The sequence below is a fragment of the Erpetoichthys calabaricus genome, chromosome 18 (assembly GCF_900747795.2).
Source record: "Erpetoichthys calabaricus chromosome 18, fErpCal1.3, whole genome shotgun sequence".
Classification (NCBI taxonomy): domain Eukaryota; kingdom Metazoa; phylum Chordata; class Cladistia; order Polypteriformes; family Polypteridae; genus Erpetoichthys; species Erpetoichthys calabaricus.
The window spans coordinates 79,235,583-79,256,885 of NC_041411.2; positions in this window are offsets into that span (position 1 = coordinate 79,235,583).

Below are 21,303 nucleotides of genomic sequence, written 5' to 3' on the forward strand. Positions count from 1 at the left end.
TGGATGATGTGACGGCAGCCATTTTTGCACCAGTACAACCATCATACGTCAGCTGTTAGGTGGTGAAGTGGTGAGAGATTCTGTCCTTCTGTCCCCGTGACTTGCGGGTCAGTTTCAAGTTCAAGTTCAAAGTTTATTGTCATGTGCACAGTAAGGAGACACGTTTCCCTATACAATGAAATTCTTTCTTTGCTGTCCACACCAAATGACAAAACCAACATATAAAGATAAACATAAATAATAAGTAGCAGATAGATAATAAGTAACAGAGGCAGCATAACGTATAAAAACAGAATAGAAGTATAAAGTGTAATGTGCAGGTAGGTGTGTGATGGACAAGTCCAATACAGTTGTGTGAGGTCGATAGAATGACGTGGACCACAGTTATAAACTCCAGTCAGTTATTTAGGAGTCTGATGACCTTGGGAAAGAAAGAGTTCTTTAGGCTGGAAGTCTTACATCTCATACGTCTGTAGCTCCTGCCTGAGGGTAGAAGTGTGAACAGTTCATGTTGGGGGTGGGTGGGGTCCCTGAGGGTCCCTGAGGATCAAGGCAGTTGTAGATGCTCTACAGACAGGGCAGTGGGGTCCTGGTGATCTTCTCAGCAGTCTTCACCACTCTCTACAGGTGTTTGCAGTCCATAGCAGTAGTGTTGCCGTACCACACATGGTGATGCAGCTGGTCAAGATGCTCTCAACAATGCAGCTGTAAAAGTTGCCGAGGATCTTAGTCGACATACCAAACTTCCTTAGCCTCCTGAGAAAGTACAGCCCTCTTGACCAGCTGTGTGATGTTAAGTGTCCAAGTGAGGTCCTCACAGATGGAGAACTTGCATTTTCTTCAGCCCAGAAGTATTACGGGACTTCCGTCCCAGTTACTTTGGAGTACTTCCGGGCTATACAGAAAGTGGAAATTCTCCTGTCTCCCTGCAGCATCTCCTAGCGGCACCCACGGTACCCAGCAGGGCTGTGAATCTGAACTCCAGATCCCATGGTGCCCTGCGGGAATCTGGGGTGCTGCTATGCTGCAGGGAAGCCACCATCTAGCGTCTTGGGGGAGGCAGTGTCCCAAAGTAGCTGCCTTCCCCCATCCTTCCATCAAATAGCATAAAATAGCATATAAAATTAATACATGGAAAAGAATCAGAAATGAACAAAGCTGACATAAAACATGAGTTTGAACCCCGGCCAAGAGAGGAACTCAGCCTGAAATGTAACAACTGTCCACTTTACCTGATGTGACGCTCCTAATAAAATCTCACTGCTCTTGATGGTGTCTTTCAGGTAGAAGAACCCCTTGAGATGGACGAGGTAAGAGCTCCTCTGTGGTGGTCTGGCACCACCCGGTGGCTGCAGGGTAAGCTGGAACATCTGCTTATGAGGGCGTAAGTCCAATCCAGTGTGCACAGGCTGAAACTGGAAAAGTTCAGAATTGCAGACCACTTCAGTAGGGAAATGGCAGCAGTTCCAGTTTTTGAAAACCTCTGCTGCTCCTGCAAAAACCCAAAAAGGGAGAAGGTCAGTCTGCCTCATGTTGTCATTACTCTTGTCTTTCAGGAGGAGCCCATGGAGACAGACAAAATGGAGGAGGTAAGTGCTGGCCATCTCACTGTATGACACAGTGTTACAACAAGGATTGCTGCCAGATTCCATCCATCCATCCATTTTCCAATCCCGCTGAATCCAAACATAGGGTCACAGGGGGTCTGCTGGAGCCTATCCCAGCCAACACTGGGTGCAAGGCAGGAACCAATCCCGGGCAGGGTACCAGCCCACCGCAGGACACACACACCACAAGTTAGGATTACCAATGCACCTAACCTGCATGTCTTTGAACTGCGGGAGGAAACCCACACAGACACGAGGAGAACATGCAAACTCCACACAGGGAAGACCTGGGAAGCGAACCCGAGTCTCCTTTTTACGATGCAGTGGCGCTACCACTGCGCCACCATGCCTCCCTTGCTGTCAGATTCCCCACCTGGAAATGTTCTGTAGTCGGGAGATCACCAGACACATTTGCAGACCAAGTGACTCTCCCTAGTGACCTGACCTCCCGGGGACCCTTGAACAAGCAAGTAAGCTTATGACAGGTGGTGGTGAATGTCAGGAGACTATCGAAGCAAATCAAGGAACCATTCCCAGAATTTGTTACTTGTGGAGAACACCAGAATCCTTGATGGATGTGTATATTTATAAGGTGGCATTATCGTGAAGGGGTGGCACAGCAGGACCTGTCACCACAGCTGGTTCCCCTGGTGATCTTGACTAGGTGAGACGGCCTGTATGAATGGCATTTTGTTTAAAGTTGTGGTCACCGAGAGGTTACCAAATGACATAAAGACTGATGCCCTTAATTGTGGAGTGACGTGGTCTCCTTTCATCACCCGATCCCCATACTCATATTTGTATTGGGTCACCCACCCATGGTAATGACCTGCTGCTTAATTGGTTCTGCTTGGGTTTGTGTGCACATTGTGAACCTCAAGGATGTTCTCAAGAACCCCAAATAGTGCCAGGGAAGCCCAAGTATAAGGAAAAACAAGAAAAGGTCTTCTTACAAGTGTAGGAGAAACAGAAGAAGCAACAAGGAACAAAAGAAAAAGCCAAATAACAAAAGCCAGTGCCTCACCAGATCTCGATATACAACAGATAATGGGCTTCTGACCAACCTGTGGGGTGGTCAACCTACTAGTAAATCAAAACTCTCTCATTCTGTCCCATCTTGCTCACCTCAATGGCCTCGTGTGTCTCATTACTTCAGTGTCAGACCACTTCTAGGACCTCAGAGTGCTCATTCTGTGAATGTACTGGCAGAGATGGAATATGAGGGAAAGGAAAAAGAAAAGGAAGAAAGCAAGGTCAGGAGATGAGAGAGAAAACCATTTTCAACAAACTTGTGACAGTTAAAAGCCAGAAGGTCAAAAATTACAAAGCCCAAGACGAAAACCAAAAAATCAAAGTCAAAATAACAAGAGTCCTGCGACTCGTTGAAAACAATTTTAAAGCTAACTAATCTCGAAAGGGTTTAGTCACAAAACCAAAACCACAGTGGTGGTAAACAACACGGCTATGACTGTGCAACTCCGACACAAAATGGCAGAAGCAAGGAAGCCACAAAATGACTTCACTAGTATAATAATTAAAATAAGTAGAAACAATTAAAATCCAAATTTACAAAATATGTACAAATTCCAATTTGCATATTCCATAATCTAAGAATTTTAACCTAGGGACCTATTTTGTCTTTCAGGAGGTGCCCATGGAGGTCGATGTGGTTGACGAGGTAAGATGGTGACTGTGTTAATGCTAAGGTGAGATAGACAGACAGATGGAGGCGCATGAATTATCATTCTGACTTGCATCTTTCCGGCCCAGTGGGCAATGTGGTGTAATGTGATACTCAAAGAAAGTAATCTAATAGTCAGTCAGTCAGTCATTATCCAACCTGCTATATCCTAACACAGGGTCACGGGGGTCTGCTGGAGCCAATCCCAGCCAACACAGGGCACAAAGCAGAAACAAATCCCAGGGCAGGGTGCCAGCCCACCGCAGGGCACACACACACCCACTTCGGACAATTTAAGATCGCCAACGCACCTAACCTGCATGTCTTTGGACTGTGGGAGGAAACCCACGCAGACAGGGGGAGAACATGCAAACTCCAAGCAGGGACAAGCGAACCCAGGTCTCCTTACTGCGAGGCAGCAGCGCTACCACTGCGCCACTGTGCCGCCCATAATCTAATAGGAATTATTAATTACTTCTGTCAAATTGTAATAGAATTACTTCTGGAAAGAATATACCCATTACCAACTAATTGACTTGTACATTTCTCTCTAAACCTGTGGAAATGTGTACTAATTGAAAAGTATAAGGATGGCACTCAAAAGCCCTTACATTCATACAGCTCTCATGGGGTCATATGCTATAGCATGGATGCAGTCCACAAGGTAGGCCTCATTCCTTTAATCCACAGAAATACGCTAAAATAATTCAAAATTTATATCATTTACTCACCCAAATCCTATAGGGTCACTTCTGACCCTGAATGCGGTAAAGAGTCACTAATTTTACAGGTGCATTTTTAAAGTGTTGCATTTGTAAGCAGAGCTTGAACACAACTTTTTTTCTCAGGTTCTGTATCTATATATGTTCATTACAGCTGCATTTTAATCTTGTTGCTTATTGTTTTAGGCGTTTACGAGTTTAGAGAGTTCTGAGATAAGGAAAGAAATGCTATGACGCCTACCTTTGTTTAGATTTGATGCGTCCGCATTGCAGCAGGTGTCTACAGGGGCCTGCTAGGATGTAAATAATGTAAGTTTTGTCAGCAGTCCTAATGCACGTAACCCCATGTTGGTGACCATGTGCTTCCATAGTTTTGTAACTATGTGGCCCTGTGCACGTCAATTGCACATGTGCTAGACAAGACACCTTGTGCTCACTGGAAGAAAAGTTGTGTTAAGAGTCGCCATCCACACCCTCACAATTCAACATAAAAACACACAGCAATAGCCAAATGTCTACAAATTCGTGGCAAGAAACCGAATCTCGGAAGGAAGCGCACAGGAAATATAAGCGCACGAGAAATAACCGCACACGGTAAAACGCGCACACGGAAAAAAACGCACGTGGAAGAATACACATATGGTAAAGTGCGCACATGGAAAAAAGAACACTGCGGCGACATAGAACTATTACAAATATAAAATATACCCCATCTATACTGCTAGACGGTTTTTATTATAATAAAATATAAACGATTAACACACCATAATTAACAGTACTATTGTAAATTAGTTATTCTCCTCAGGTAAGACAATTTGTCCTCAGTTTCGTTATATTTTTCTACAGAGCTGGCAACAAGCACGTAAAGTTGTCTGTATTTCATTTTGGTAGGCCCCAGTCTGTTAGTTTGGGCGTTCACTGAAGTGAGTTTATGGCACGCTAAATCCCTCCGCAATCCGCCGAAAAGCATCCATATGCTCGGATGACTGCAATGAAATATGGAGTTTAAGGCACTGTGGAACCCCCTCGCAACAATTAGTAGCTCTTGACGATGAAGAACGGCATCATAATGATTCATAATTGAGGACATCTTCCTGCGGCACCTTCTATATAGGTGGAAAAAAAAATATGTGAGGACATCGTTAAACTTCTCTTCATCAGGAAAAGTAAATACGTTTAGTGAACAATTATACAATTTCATTTATTGTGATGTATAATATAAAATTTTGTTCTTTGCATATACGCCTTTGCTGTTCACACATTTTTCCATGTGCGTTTTTTCCCATGGGCGCATTTTTCCGTGTGCAGTTATTTCCCGTGCGCTTATATGACTGTGCGCTTTTTTCTGTGCGGATATTTCCTGTGCACTTCTTTCCGGTCACCCAAGAAACCATGGGCAAAGAAAAAGGTTTGTGCAGACAGCAATGGAAATGTCTGCAAAATCCGACATGTAAAAGCAAAGAAAAATATTTGGGGAAAACTGTCAGGGATTCTGTTCCCACACAGTGCCACATACCGAAGACCTGAACTATAAACAGACCACGGGGTTCATCCTCTGTTCATGGCTGCGTCTGCAGTTGCCAGCTCCTGGGTGTGAGCAGGCCTTTATCACCACCACAAGCCCTTGAGAGAATCCATGTTTCTGCTGGCAGATGACAAGTCAGAGAGTGTCACAGAGACACATGGTGGAGAGACAAACGATGAACAACAGAGTGAAGCAGTGCAGAGTACCACTTCTGATGCTATCTCAATGTGAATGTTCTGGGCAGGGAACTGCAGAGGAACTGAGCTCAGATGAAGAGGAGGAGGTTGAAAATGAAGTGGGGCAAGCAGCTGCTGCTGCAGCACAGAATGAAACTTAACAAGTCACATCTGGTAGAAGCAAAATTGGACAAATAATACAGAAGTTGATACAGAAAGTATCACTGGACAGTTGACCGCTGCAGTGTGTGCCAGCAGCCACGTTACAATGATCACAAAAATGTAGCTGGGGTCTGTGATTATTGTGCTGAGTAGCAAAAGCTGACTGTTGTGGTTTGTTATTATTTAGGTTTCATAGGAAATATTTAAATACTAGACAAAGAGCCCCGTTTCGACAACGTAAGATGAAATGGGCACGAGTGGAATAGTATAATATAAGTATAAGCACCACAAACCTGATATAGGTGTATTGAATGAATGCGTATTAGGCCTGGAGCTGTAGTCGAAATCGTCTTTCAGGCCTCTAAAGCTTTAATCGAAGTCGCCTTTCTCTTTGAATTTTCGCAGCCGTAAATCCGCCGCCTGCCAGTCTCGTAAGGTTTTTCGGGCAGCTGCGCAGAAGGCGACTGCGCATTAGGCTTCGGATGGACTTGAGTGAGTGAGTGAGTGAGGAGACTGGCGAATTATGTATTAAGATTAAAAATTTGTTGAACATTCATGGTGTTAACTCCGAGCATGGCTCAGGTTTGGAATTCTGTGTTATTACGGTTAAGTCCGAGTCAGACATGGGGTGACATTTAGTGATCTGATTTACAGTGTTATGCCAGAATATCTTGCAGGATACTATTCTGCTGCCATCTAGTGGGTGAAATAACATCATGATGCAAAAGTTATGACATTTCTACTATGCGTTTTGCCACTCTATGGTAAGTCATCAATATTCATGAGTAGGGCGGAGCAAAGTGTGTTAAACTGTTATAACACTTTTCTTGTAATGCATATTGATTGTAAGAAAATTAGGACGCACCCAAGCATTATAAATTATTAATAAGGAATAAGAAAACAAGCTTTTGAAGGTCAGAGGGCTTTCCATTGTGACGTGGGGTCACCTGGACTAACCAGTGTCATGCTGTGTATCCTGGGGTCTTTTCAGTGGTGTTGGTCCTAATTAGAACCTTTGTGATTCATCAAATCGAAAACATTTTGTACTGAGCTCGAAGAGACACACAAATTGTCATCATTAATTTTAATTGAAACGGGTTGCTTAAAGCAGCGGGTCTCAATATTTTCTCTTGTCTTATAGGAAAAGCCAATGGAGATTGACGTCGCCTTTAAGGTAAGACGCAACTCTCTTAAAAAAATACTCTCGAAAAATGTGCTCCCCTACAAGATCATGGCAACGCTTTTAAATGCTACCTGGCGCCATTCTGGTTGTTGTACTTGTCACATTGAAGACCGACTCCCTGTGCGACACTTCGTCTGTTAAGGAGCGTAATATTGAATCGACCTATAAAGAGCCTTGAGGTGGTCTTGGTTATGAAAAGGCGCTATAACAAGTAGTGAATGAAATCCCTAAGCACTCTTTGCCCCCAGTTAGTCGTTTCATTGGCCAAATTTGAGAAATTTAGAAACCGTTAAACTACACTACACCTGTAAAGCACCTTATAATGAAGACCTTCTTTAGAATGGGGGTGTCCAACTCTGATCTGGGAGTAGGAGCAGCAGCAAAGAAAACTCAGTATGGGGTTCAGATTGAGGCGTTTCATCATTTGAAAGGAAGCCATAGCAACAACTGCCCAAGAAGATTAAGGTTCCCAATAAACAGATTATATATGTATCTAATATATAGCACCTTTCATATCTGTCTATTATATAGTGCCTTTCACATCTATCTATTGATCTATCTATTATATAGTGCCTTTCACATCTATCCATCTCTATTATACAGTGCCTTTCATAATCTCTTTCTCGCTATTATATAGTGCCTTTCACATCTATCTATCGATCTATCTATCTATTATATTGTGCCTTTCACATCTATCTCTCTCTATCTATTATACAGTGCCTTTCACATCTATCTATCACTCTATCATATATTGTCTTTCACATCTATCTATTGATCTATCTATTATACAGTGCCTTTCATAATCTCTTTCTCGCTATTATATAGTGCCTTTCACATCTATCTATCGATCTATCTATCTATTATATTGTGCCTTTCACATCTATCTCTCTCTATCTATTATACAGTGCCTTTCACATCTATCTATCACTCTATCATATATTGTCTTTCACATCTATCTATCTTGCTATTATATAGTGCAGGGGTAGGCAACGTCGGTCCTGGTGAGCCGCAGTGGCTACAGATTTTCATTCCAACCCAATTGCTTAATTAGAAACCAATCATTGCCAATCTCAGACCTTATTTAATTTTATGGCTTGTTAGTCTGTGCAATGTAAGGCTTTTATATCGTAGATTTTTTTCCTTTCCAAGGATATCATCCAAATGATTTGAAGCCTAAAACAGATCATTTTCAGTCTGTCACATTTTTCTATTAAGTGTTTTATTAAATCAAACCGTGCATGATGAACACACACAGATGTAATTGGAAAAAAGCTAGCTGGAGAACTGCTGGCTGCTTTGTCTTTTACATCTTATTGCTAATAAGGAGCAATTAAAACACTGTGTACCGCTGCCCTGGGAGAAACAACTAAACCCCGGGATAAGCACGATTAGAAAACTGCTAATGTAAAGCAGTTCAATATATAAAATCTATCGGGCAACGTGACCAACGCTCGTCCTCTTATTGATTTCCCCACCACCAGTCCCAGCTTAGCATTAACAACAAATCATATTACAACACAAAGAAGAAGCAAAAGAATAACACATATATTATCTTACATGAAAAAAAAACAAACAAATACATAACAATCAGACCCCCCTCCTTTCTGGTTTAAACGCGCAATGTTCATAAATCATAGAAACCAGTTCAACCAAACGGAATTACTGTCCTTATTGTGCAGGGCAAAGAGAAACCATACGGGAATACGCCGGCCGTCGAGCCGGTAACAAAAAAGTCCAAATATTCCAGCGAAATCAAAGGAAGAAAAAAAAAGGTCCGTCTTCAGAGACGCGTCTCCCTTGTGTCGCTGAGTCTTCAAAGAAAAAAAAAAGAACTTATTCCAGTAGATATTTTTTCTTGGCGCTACCTCGTCTTTTCTCTTTGCTCCACCACAAGATGTCTCTCTTTCTCCCCTTCTTTTCCGGTTTTTAACCGCCCTGACCGAGTTATAACCTCCCCCTTAAAGGTGTATTTACAGTATTCTTCTTTCCTGAAATGCATCCAAAGAGGCAGCAAACTGCCCCTGGAATAAAGCACATGTGGCATCCGCTACAACTGAATGCAGCAGTTTAAGATTGAAATAAGCAATTAAGGTTGGAGAACCTTAACAAGCGAGACCACTAAAATGAAGCATTAAAATGTCACTTAAGCAATATGTGCTTCATCAGCAATAATTGAGTTCTCGTTAAGGAACTGGGTTGGAACAAAAACCTGCACATACTGTGGCACTCCAGGACCGACGTTGCCTACCCCTGATATAGTGCCTTTCACATCTATCTATCACTCTATCATATAGTGCCTTTCACATCTATCTATCTCTATTATATAGTGCCTTTCATAATCTATCTTTCTCGCTATTATATAGTGCCTTTCACATCTATCTATCGATCTATCTATCTATTATATTGTGCCTTTCACATCTATCTCTCTCTATCTATTATACAGTGCCTTTCACATCTATCTATCTATCACTCTATCATATAGTGTCTTTCACATCTATCTATCTTGCTATTATATAGTGCCTTTCACATCTATCTATCTCTCTATTATACAGTGCCTTTCACATCTATCTATCACTCTATCATATAGTGCCTTTCACATCTATCTATCTTGCTATTATATAGTGCCTTTCACATCTATCTATCTCTCTATTATACAGTGCCTTTCACATCTATCTATCTCTCTATTATACAGTGCCTTTCACATCTATCTATCACTCTATCATATAGTGCCTTTCACATCTATCTATCTTGCTATTATATAGTGCCTTTCACATCTATCTATCTCTCTATTATACAGTGCCTTTCACATCTATCTATCTCTCTATTATACAGTGCCTTTCACATCTATCTATCACTCTATCATATAGTGTCTTTCACATCTATCTATCTTGCTATTATATAGTGCCTTTCACATCTATCTATCTATCTATTATACAGTGCCTTTCACATCTATCACTCTATCATATAGTGTCTTTCACATCTATCTTGCTATTATATAGTGCCTTTCACATCTATCTATCACTCTATCATATAGTGCCTTTCACATCTATCTATCTCTCTATCTATTATACAGTGTCTTTCACATCTATCTATCACTATCATATAGTGTCTTTCACATCTATCTCGCTATTGTATAGTGCCTTTCACATCTATCTATCTATTATATATTGCCATATAATAAAATCAGATTCCATTTATTGATATTTCATGATGCTATTCATAACCTCTGCTCAGATATAACACATTTAAAGCTTTAACATATCCTAAAGTTCTTAGTTGAGTATTCTCAACAAACAGCAAGAAATATTTTCTTACTTTGAGAGATTATTTCTGACATGGCAAAACAAATATCAAGGTTTTTCAAAAAACCTCGTTTAGCTACAGTATATGGAATAAATATCCAGGTTGCAGAATACGCCATGTTTGTCCTATAACCTAAATTAAGAGAAAAGTGGAAACAAGACAGCAAAAATGGTCATCTCTTTTGGAGGTGCTTGACAACTGCCCTGCAGACATGATCCGTGAAGTCCCTGCTTTGTTGCGAGTAACGGTCACACAACTTGCAGTGCCGAGAGAATTTTGTTTCATCCATAAATCGGATCAAGACACGTTTGAGATCATCACTGCCATCTGGTTGTCTCAGTAATTTGATTAGCTTATCATTTGAACAGAATCTTGCTGAAAATCTGGATTTGTGACAAAAATCATCAGTTCAATCTAAAGCCCCGATGCCTCTGTGTGGCATAAAACTTACAGGACAGGTAGAGACTGATCTGGTGTCTGTGTCTGACGTGGTACAACAACGTTTTTAGGTGGCCTTGATAATTCAGTTATGTGACTGTACCACAATATGAAAAAGATGTGTTTTTTGGCAAGTGCCTGAGGCTAAGGATCTGCGCTGGTATCCCGAGGTTTGCTGGTTCGAATCCCTGTCACTGCCAAAAGAGATCCTACTCTGCAGGACCCTTGAGCAAGGCCCTTAACCTGCAATTGCTCCAGGGGGCGCTATACAATGGCTGACCCTGCGCTCTGACCCCAAGGGGTATGCGACAACTAACAAATTCCTAATACAAGAAATTGTATAAGGCGAAATAAAGAACAAAATATATATATTATATCCTACTGAAAACTAGAACATCCATTTTTACACAGGCCCACCCTAAAATCTATTTCTGACTAAGCCCCTGCTTCAACTTGAAAAATACTGAATACTTTAAGCAAGCCAGATAAAACAGCTTCAACAGTTTAATACAACGCACTGCACTTTGTGTTTCTTCTCTTCCAGGATGAGCCTATGGGGAAATTCTCCTGCCGAGATCAGGTAGGTGTGACCCATTGGGGCAGATGGGGACTCTGTGGTACCGCTGGGACATACGCACACACACACACACACACGCACACACAGACAAATCAAATGCAGTGTACTATACATCAAAAAAAAATTAGAAGCCAGTAATAAAGGCAAACAAACCTCCAAAAACCCGACACCCGTCACCTACACTTTCATAAACTCCAAATGAAGGTCTGTAGGAGCGAGTTTCTATTGGAATTTGTACAACAGTGCTTGAAGTGGAACCAAATTACTGTCGGTACTCTCTTCACGGAGATACGTCCTCTATGAAGCTTTGAGCATCGGGATACGTCACAGTAGACAGAAGAGAGCGGAGGGGAATGGGGTGGGAAGGTTCGCAAAGAAGTTCTGGCAGCCATCAGGGTGCCATTATAGTTGTGATACACTAAACAGTTGACTGAAGGATATTTGAAGGGATGCTTATTGTCCCCCCCGTGAAGATTTCCAAAGAGGTTCTGGTACTCACCAGTCTGCTGGGATGAAACTTTGATACACTAACAGTTGATTGAAGGGCCGGGAAGGGGGTGCTTATTGTACTTCGTAAAAAGATTTCTGAAGAGGTACCACTGCTCACGGGTACGCTAAGAAAAGGTGTCAGTAAGGGGAAATTTCGATATTCACGATATTGAATTGATCGAAGAAGTTGGGTTGCTTCTGTTCTCTGTGAAGATTTGTGAAAAGGTTGTAGTACTCACTTTTAATCGTCACAGTGAAACTTTGATTGTTTCGATACACTAACGGTTGAACGAAGAAACGGTTATGGCGTAGGGTGCTGATTGCTCCCTATAAAGAAAGGGTTCTAGTACTCACCAATATGCTAAGAAAAAGTGTCGGTACAGTGACACTTCGATTGTTGCGATACACTAACGGTTGATTGAAGAGTTTTGGGTCTTTATTGTTCCCTTACAGTGAAACTTTCATCATCATCGATATTAAATTGATCGAAGTGGTTCAGTTGCTAATGTACCCCGTGAAGATTTCTGAAGAGGTTCTGCTACTCATGGGTACGCTAAGAAAAGGTGCATTTGACATTTGTCAAAGATGTCAATCTCCGTTTTTTGACGGATTTTAGGATCCCTTGATACCAAAAACATCGATATCTCGATTACACGTGTGTGTCTGTCTGTGTCAGTTTCTTGAGGACGGTTGAGAGCTAAAATGGAAAAATCCCAAACTCAAAATTTAAGCCTTTTATGAGATGATGATGTGCCGATTCGTTTTCGAGCCAAATCGTGCAAAGAGAAAGATGCCCTCGAGAGGAACCCTCAAATACCGTAATTCTGCTATTAATTACAAATTCTTCTCATCCGTGACTATCGTAATGACTCATTTTATGATCAGAAAGATCGGCATCAGAGCGGTAAATAATTCCTGAAATGTTCTACAATAGTTTGGCTACCTTGGTTCTTATTGATGCTCACGTCCGAATTTTTTTCCTTTACTCGTATTGTGTGCATGATTGCCGACAACTCATCGGGAAGTACAATGCGTGTAATGAAACGACAAGAAACAAGGAGCACGTGGGAGTTTTAGGCCTCTCAACACAAAAGAGAAGCTCGTCTGTCTGATGTCTCACATTTGACAGACCATGACGGGATGGAAAAAACAAAAAGGGGGCCACAATTGTGGATGAACCTGTCGTAGTTGTTTACCCTTCATAGAGTACTGACTCCATTACGCAGCACACACCATCGACTGTAACAAAATGAGGTGAGCACGACTGTGCTGGAAAGTAAATTAGACACGTCCTCCGATTTTCAGTCGTTTAAACTGACAGGGGTTCGACGACAAGACTAACACCTGAAGTCGACAAGTCTGACAAGCCCCACGAGTAAAATCTACATAATGTGACGTCGGTGTAAGTCAAAAATACAAAAAACTAACAGCAGATTCATGGTCTGCAGTACTGAAGACCCCCCAATAAGGGTGAGAGATTATTACGATGGAAACCTAGAAAAATTACAAATAAAGTCCTTTACCACACTTGAGGAAAATCCCAAACTCGAAACTGAAGCCTGTGATGAGATGACGACGTGCCGATTAGCTTTTGAGCCAAATCGTACGAGAGAAAGGGGGACACGAGGAGGACCCTCAAATACCGTAATTCTGCCATTAATTCTGAATTCTTCTTGTCCGTTGCTATCGTAATGACCTATTTTTATAATCAGATCAGCATCACAGCAGTACATAATGGCTGGAATGTTCTAGAATAGCTCGGGTAGCTTGGTTTCTTAGGGCAGATTGCCCACCGACGCTCACACACTCGTTGTCTTTGTTCTTCTGTACAAAATGGGAGGCCTACCTGAATGCCTGGACTCCTTGGCTTCTTACCGTTTTCAGCTGTGATGCTTTCTGATATTTTCTGTCTGTCTTGATTGTAGGGAGTTCTTCAGAAAAAGGTCTTCATCAGTAAAAAGCAAAAGGAGCACAAATGTAAGTCACAAGTTGGGTTGATCACCTTGGGTTCTTCTCTTATGGGTTCATCACAACAGAGGGGTATCAGGCAAAAATAATAATAAATAAATAAATAAATAAATAAATAAATAAATAAATAAAAAGGTGTTTCTTCTAAATCGTTCAGGGTTAAGTGATGGCCAACTTTTGTCTTGATGGCCCTAAAGGTTGGGTGCCCTCATGTTGACTTCTTCTTTCTTTTGGCTCAAAATTCAAAATTTTCCTCCATAGTTCTTGTCTCCTTCCTTGGCCTCTTTTGTCCCAAAAAGATGTGCGACTTCTTTGGCCACATTGGACATTAGTGACATTGGGACTTCAGGTGACGCCTCTGAGCTGATGTTTGGACTTGCAAGTTCATTCCTTAGGAAGAAGGAAAGCGAAACGGAAGATGGCCAGCGATGGTCTGGTGCCACCTACTAGGGTCTGCACCCAACGCAGCCCCCACAGCCATTACGTGGATTCAATAGTGAAACGGAAGATGACCAGCGATGGTCTGGTGCCACCTAGTAGAGTCTGCACCCAACGCAGCCCCCACGGCCATTACGTGGATTCAATAGTGAAATGGAACATGGCCAGTGATGGTCTGGTGCCACCTACTAGGGTCTGCACCCAATACAGACCCCATGGCCATTACGTGGATTCAATAGTGAAACGGAAGATGTCCAGCGATGGTCTGGTGCCACCTAGTAGGGTCTGCACCCAACGCAGCCCCCACGGCCATTACGTGGATTCAGTAGTGAAATGGAAGATGGCCAGTGATGGCCTGGTGCCACCTACTAGGGTCTGCACCCAATACAGACCCCACGGCCATTACGTGGATTTGATAGAGAAACAGAAGATGGCCAGCGATGGTTTGGTGCCACCTACTAGGGTCTGCACCCAATACAGACCCCACGGCCATTACGTGGATTCAATAGTGAAACGGAAGATGGCCAGCGATGGTCTGGTGCCACCTAGTAGGGTCTGCACCCAATGCAGCCCCCACGGCCATTACGTGGATTCAGTAGTGAAATGGAAGATGGCCAGTGATGGTCTGGTGCCACCTACTAGGGTTTGCACCCAACACTCCTCCCACAGCCATTATGTGGATTCAATAGCGAAATGGAAGATGGCCAGTTATGGTCTAGTGCCACCTACTAGGGACTGCACCCAATATAGATCCCATGGCCATTACGTGGATTTGATAGCGAAACAGAAGATGGCCAGCGATGGTCTGGTGCTACCTACTAGGGTCTGCACCCAGTACAGACCCCACGGCCATTACGTGGATTCAATAGTGAAACGGAAGATGGCCAGTGATGGTCTGGTGCCACCTAGTAGGGTCTGCACCCAACGCAGCCCCCACGGCCATTACGCGGATTCGATAGCGAAACGGAAGATGGCCAACGATGGTCTGGTGCCACCTACTAGGGACTGCACCCAATACAGACCTCACGGCCATTACGTGGATTCAATAGTGAAACGGAAGATGTCCAGCGATGGTCTGGTGCCACCTACTAGGGTCTGCACCCAATACAGACCCCACGGCCATTACATGGATTCGATAGCGAAACAGAAGATGGCCAGCGATGGTCTGGTGCCACCTACTAGGTTTTGCACCCAACACAGCCCCCACAGCCATTATGTGGATTCAATAGCGAAATGGAAGATGGCCAGCGATGGTCTAGTGCCACCTACTAGGGTCTGCACCCAACGCAGACCCCACGGCCATTACATGGATTCGATAGGTTTGTTCATAAAGGAGTGGTTTTGATTTTTTTTTCTTTTCAAAGTCATTGGAAACCACAGAAGATCCACAAAATATTATGGTTATGGAAATCAGTCTACCCTGAGAACATCAAGACCAGAGCGGGAACAAAACCTGGATAGCACACTCGCCCATACTGAGTCACTTACATGTATCTGCTTAACAGACGTTTTTACCCAAAAGTGACTTACAACTTAATGGAGTCACCGTCAGCCTTGGACTGTTTGGGAACAAGCGTGACAGCATAAGTGATGATCACAAGTGAAGAGCTCCGAACACAAGCGAGTGACACGTTCTGAGGTATGAAGCCATCATTAGTTGGGCAGAACTTCAGAGAACATGCAAGTCTGCAAGAGCTTCTCAAGCACACCGAGGGCCACTGCAGAGTCACCAGTTCAGTCAGCGCACATCTTTGGGACATGCCAAGGAGCACCCGGAGAACATGTGGTGACAAAACGAAGAGGCAAAACGTCACACAGGCTGTCATTTAAAGGTGGTCCTCTGGAGCTTCCGCTGCCACCACCACAGTGGTGTCACCAGCATGGACTATAAAGAGGAGAAAGGTTGAAGAAAGGTCAGGATTGACAGCATCCATACTTTGTAAGATTAACGTGTCACAAAGTGCCAAAAGCATTGTGGAGGCATGCGGAGATGTCTTTGGACTGAACGTTTCATTAAGGACTTTTACATTTTTACACCGTGCATGTCTCTCTCTCTCAACTCCTTCCATTCATTTTTGTTCTCTTTTCCAGCATGAAATCACAGCCAGACAGGGTCTTTCTAAGGACTAAATGGGCACAAGGCAGGAACAAAAAAAAAAAACACACTGTAGGGCATGTCATCTGTGTGACATTAACATGCTCCCATTTAGGGGTCCCCACAGGGGGTCATCCATTTTTTCTTGTCTTATACATCATTTTCTGCCTCACCACATCCATAAACCTCCTCTTTGGCCTTCCTCTTGCCTGGCAGTTCAATCCTCAACATTCCTTTCCCGATGGACCCCACTTCTTTCCTCTTTGCACGTGCCCAGACCACCACAATCTCGCCTCTTGGTCACCAAACTGTCATAACCCGTGCTGTCCCTCTAATTCATTCATCACCAATCTTATTTAACACGGCTGCAGTACTCAAAACTGTCCACAAGGTTACTCCATTTAGCATTCGCCCCATTCGATTATCCATTCATGTTCTATGGTGGCCACCCTGCTTCAAATACAAGTTTACAGGCAAAGAGGGGAACTTTAACTAGTTAGTAACAACCACAAGGCAGGGAGAAAACCTGAAAGGGACAACGATTGTGGCGACATGTTGCATGTTGACTAACACCTGCAAGTAAAATGGCCGTAAGAATCGAAATGAACCGCATTCTACATGCTTGCAGTACTCAGAACTGTCCACAAGGTGGCAATGTCACTACACATAGCAGAGAAACCAGTAAGAAAAAAAAAAAATCTGTTTAACGGTCCTCCTTTCTGAGTCGTGACTTTGTTCTTTGTTTTCTTTATCGAAGGCAATTCAGTGCCGATGTGCACTCGGCGACCGGACAACGTGCAGCACGGAGTCACCCTCAGGAGGTACCTGACTGGACTGTTGGAGGACATGGCGGAGGCTCCTTCCAAATGTGCAGTACTGTTAAATCCCTGGTGGCCACTGTGTCATTTTCACGGCTGGGGATCATTCTGCTGGCCTTGTACTGATCATCCTGTGAAAGGCACTATATAAAATGGGCACTCATTGATTCATGACATTTTTTTTTTTAAAATTTAAATAGGAACTCCTGGCCAGAGATGACTAGTCCTTTGCCCATGATGCCTGGCACATTGACCGCACGAGAGAGTGGAGGTAGCAAGAGGGCACCGATCAATGGTGAGACCACCAGGACGGTGTGGTGTAGGGGGCCTTCTGCTCCCTAAAAACGACCGAGCAAGGGACGAGTCTACTCCTTCAGTGTGAGAATGTCTGAACGGTTAGTGGGAGATGTGACCTGCAATGGAGTCAACTGCATTAAGGACTCCATTTTTAAGGGCCAGTGCCCCCAAAGACAGAGTGCCCCATTTTTGATATCTGATAAACATGCTATCAGTAGGCTAAGAAGTTTCTATTAATGTGGCCATTGACTAAACTAGAGGTTCATAGCTGGCATTGGCAATGTGTGCCCAACACAATTTTGTATTCTTCTCATCCACTGTCTTGGAAACATGGTGTCTGGCTATATCTCCAACAGGTGGCGCCACCCGCACTAATGTAGCATGGGATGGTGTGGGACTATTCTGGCATCTGACATGCAGCCTGTCTTTGGAACAAAAAAAAAAAAAAATGAACGAATGAAGGCATGGGAGATGGCACAATGCTCAGAATGAAGGGTCTTTCATAGAAGCCCACTCAGGATATTTTAGATTTTAATGGCACACCCTTGTCTTCATTTAACCGTCTCATTTCAAAGATGGGAGTTTGCTGCTCAAACCCAACAAATCAGATGAAGGGGTCAGAGAAAAACAAAAAACAAAAAAAAAAACAACAACAACAACAGATGGCCAAGAGGTTCAACCAAAATTGGACCCAAGTGATGGAAGCTCTTCATTTAATGGCTGCACAGAGTCCTCGCAGGTAAACGTTGGCTTCTTTTTGACCCTTCAGAATCACATGGCGAGGATGTGAATGGACGCTCTTGGCCGGAACTCTTAAAAGGACTCCCGTAAATGGTCTTATTGGGGTCCTCCTCGGTCTGCAGAACGGTTAGCAGGGGGCTTCACCGACGCACAATGAGGAGAACGAATTTGGTGAGTTGAGCTTTTTCCCTCATCCTGTTTTTGCTGTTCTTCTGTTACGCTTGCAACCGCAGCTTCGGCCTGCAATTGCTGAGCGCTTTGAGTAGTGAGAAAAGCGCTATATATATACAAAGAATGAATTAATTAAAGGCACTATATGGCAGACACATGAATACAAAACCAAGTATCTATTCTCTCCTTTGCTACGACCTGCAGGAGGTCCAGAGTACGTCCCAAAAACGAGTCTGCCCTGTTAATTCAGTGGGCCTCTCTTGAAGTGACGTCACCAGCCCCACACACCACAGTGTAGAAAATCATACTGGCCTTCACAGAGTTGTAGAAGATGTGAAGGATGTCAAATAGATAGGAAAGGCACTATATGATAGATATGTTAGCGTAGTTGGCAGGATTCGATAGACAGACATTTTAGCGCAGTTTGCAGGATTCGATAGACAGACATTTTAGCATAGTTGGCAGGATAGATAGAGAGATAGATAGATAGATAGATGAAAGGTACTATTTGCTAGACAGACAGACAGACATTTTAGTGTAATTGGCAGGATTCGATAGACAGACATTTTAGCATAGTTGGCAGGATAGATAGATAGAGAGATAGATAGATGAAAGGTACTATTTACTAGACAGACAGACATTTTAGCGTAGTTGGCAGGATTCGATAGACAGATATTTTAGCGTAGTTGGCAGGATGGATAGATAGATAGATAGATAGATAGATAGATAGATAGATAGATAGATAGATGAAAGGTACTATTTACTAGACAGTCAGACAGACATTTTAGCATAGTTGGCAGGATTCAATAGACAGACATTTTAGAGTAGTTGGCAGGATTCGATAGACAGATATTTTAGTGTAGTTGGCAGGATAGATAGCTAGATAGATAACTAGATATCAACCTGGGCTGGATTGTGGTGTGATTTCACAACAAAGCATTTGGCGTAATCAGCAGGATTTGTACTGTGGACAGGTGGAATGTAGTGTAGATATATTATATAGTGCCGTTTACATCTAATATAGTTAAATAGGATAAAATAGTTTTACCCGTGCTTGATCTCACCTTACGCTTTGGCAGCTACAGATATGTTGTGGTTAGACAAGACTCCCCCCACCCCACCCCCCCATCATATACTCATTACATTACTGCTGACTTGAACATCTTACACACAGCAATTAAAGTTTTATATAAGCGAACACATGCAGCGGTTTCAGCTGGAGATGCACCCTCAGATGCTTTGTGATTCACTGAAGTAAAACAATATTTGTTATTTACTGAATTGGATTGTAAAGCATGTTGTGAATTAGCAGGGGTACCTGAGGGTAACTGGGGTGGAATAAAGTGTAGGTGCAGTTACACCACCTGCACTTCAGAGCAAGTCACCCACCTGAAGCTAAGCAGGTTTGGGCCCAGCCAGTACTTGGATATGGCAGACCATCTAGGAAAAGCTTGGGTTGCCGCTGCAAGAGGTGTTGGTGAGGCTAGCAGGGGCTTACCCTGTGGTTCTCAATGTCCCAGTGCACTGATGGGGGAACACTGTAGCTATAAAAATGGTGCCATCCTTTGGATGAGATATAAAACCGAGGTCCTGACTCTCCCTGGGTATCCTTCATAAAGAGTAGGGAGTACCCTGATGTCCTGGTTAAATTGCCCTCCACGGCCTGGTCATTCTGGCCCCCTAGTCACCCCCTGTCTCTAATTGTCTCTCTCTCTCATCTCTTCACCACCTAACAGCTCAAGTGTGGTGACATACTGGCACAAAATGGCTGCCATACACCATCCAGGTGGATGCTACACATTAGTGGTGGATGAAGTGGCTCCCCATTCAGTATGTAAAGCACTTCGAGTAGTGAGAAAAGGCACTAGAGTGCATCCGGAAAGTATTCCCAGCGCATCACTTTTTCCACATTTTGTTATGTCACAGCCTTATTCCAAAATGGATTCAGTTCATTTTTTTCATCAGAATTCTACACACAACACCCCATAATGACAACGTGAAAAAATTTTACTTGAGGTTTTTGCAAATTTATAAAAAATAAAACAATTGAGAAATCCCATGTACATAAGTATTCACAGCCTTTGCCATGAAGCTCCAAATTGAGCTCAGGTGCCTCCTGTTTCCCCTGATCATCCTTGAGATGTTTCTGCAGCTTCATTATAGTCCACCTGTGGTAAATTCAGTTGACTGGACATGATTTGGAAAGGCACACACCTGTCTATAGAAGGTCCCACAGTTGACAGTTCATGTCAGAGCACAAACCAAGCATGAAGTCAAAGGAATTGTCTGTAGACCTCTGACACAGGATTGTCTCAAGGCACAAATCTGGGGAAGGTTACAGAAAAATGTCTGCTGCTTTGAAGGTCCCAATGAGCACAGTGGCCTCCATCATCCGTAAGTGGAAGAAGTTTGAAACCACCAGGACTCTTCCTAGAGCTGGCCGGCCATCTAAACTGAGCTATCGGGGGAGAAGGGCCTTAGTCAGGGAGGTGACCAAGAACCCGATGGTCACTCTGTCAGAGCTCCAGAGGTCCTCTGTGGAGAGAGGAGAACCTTCCAGAAGGACAACCATCTCTGCAGCAATCCACCAATCAGGCCTGTATGGTAGAGTGGCCAGACGGAAGCCACTCCTTAGTAAAAGGCACATGGCAGCCCGCCTGGAGTTTGCCAAAAGGCACCTGAAGGACTCTCAGACCATGAGAAAGAAAATTCTCTGGTCTGATGAGACAAAGATTGAACTCTTTGGTGTGAATGCCAGGCGTCACGTTTGGAGGAAACCAGGCACCGCTCATCACCAGGCCAATATCATCCTTACAGTGAAGCATGGTGGTGGCAGCATCATGCTGTGGAGAACTGGGAGACTAGTCAGGATAAAGGGAAAGATGACTGCAGCAATGTACAGAGACATCCTG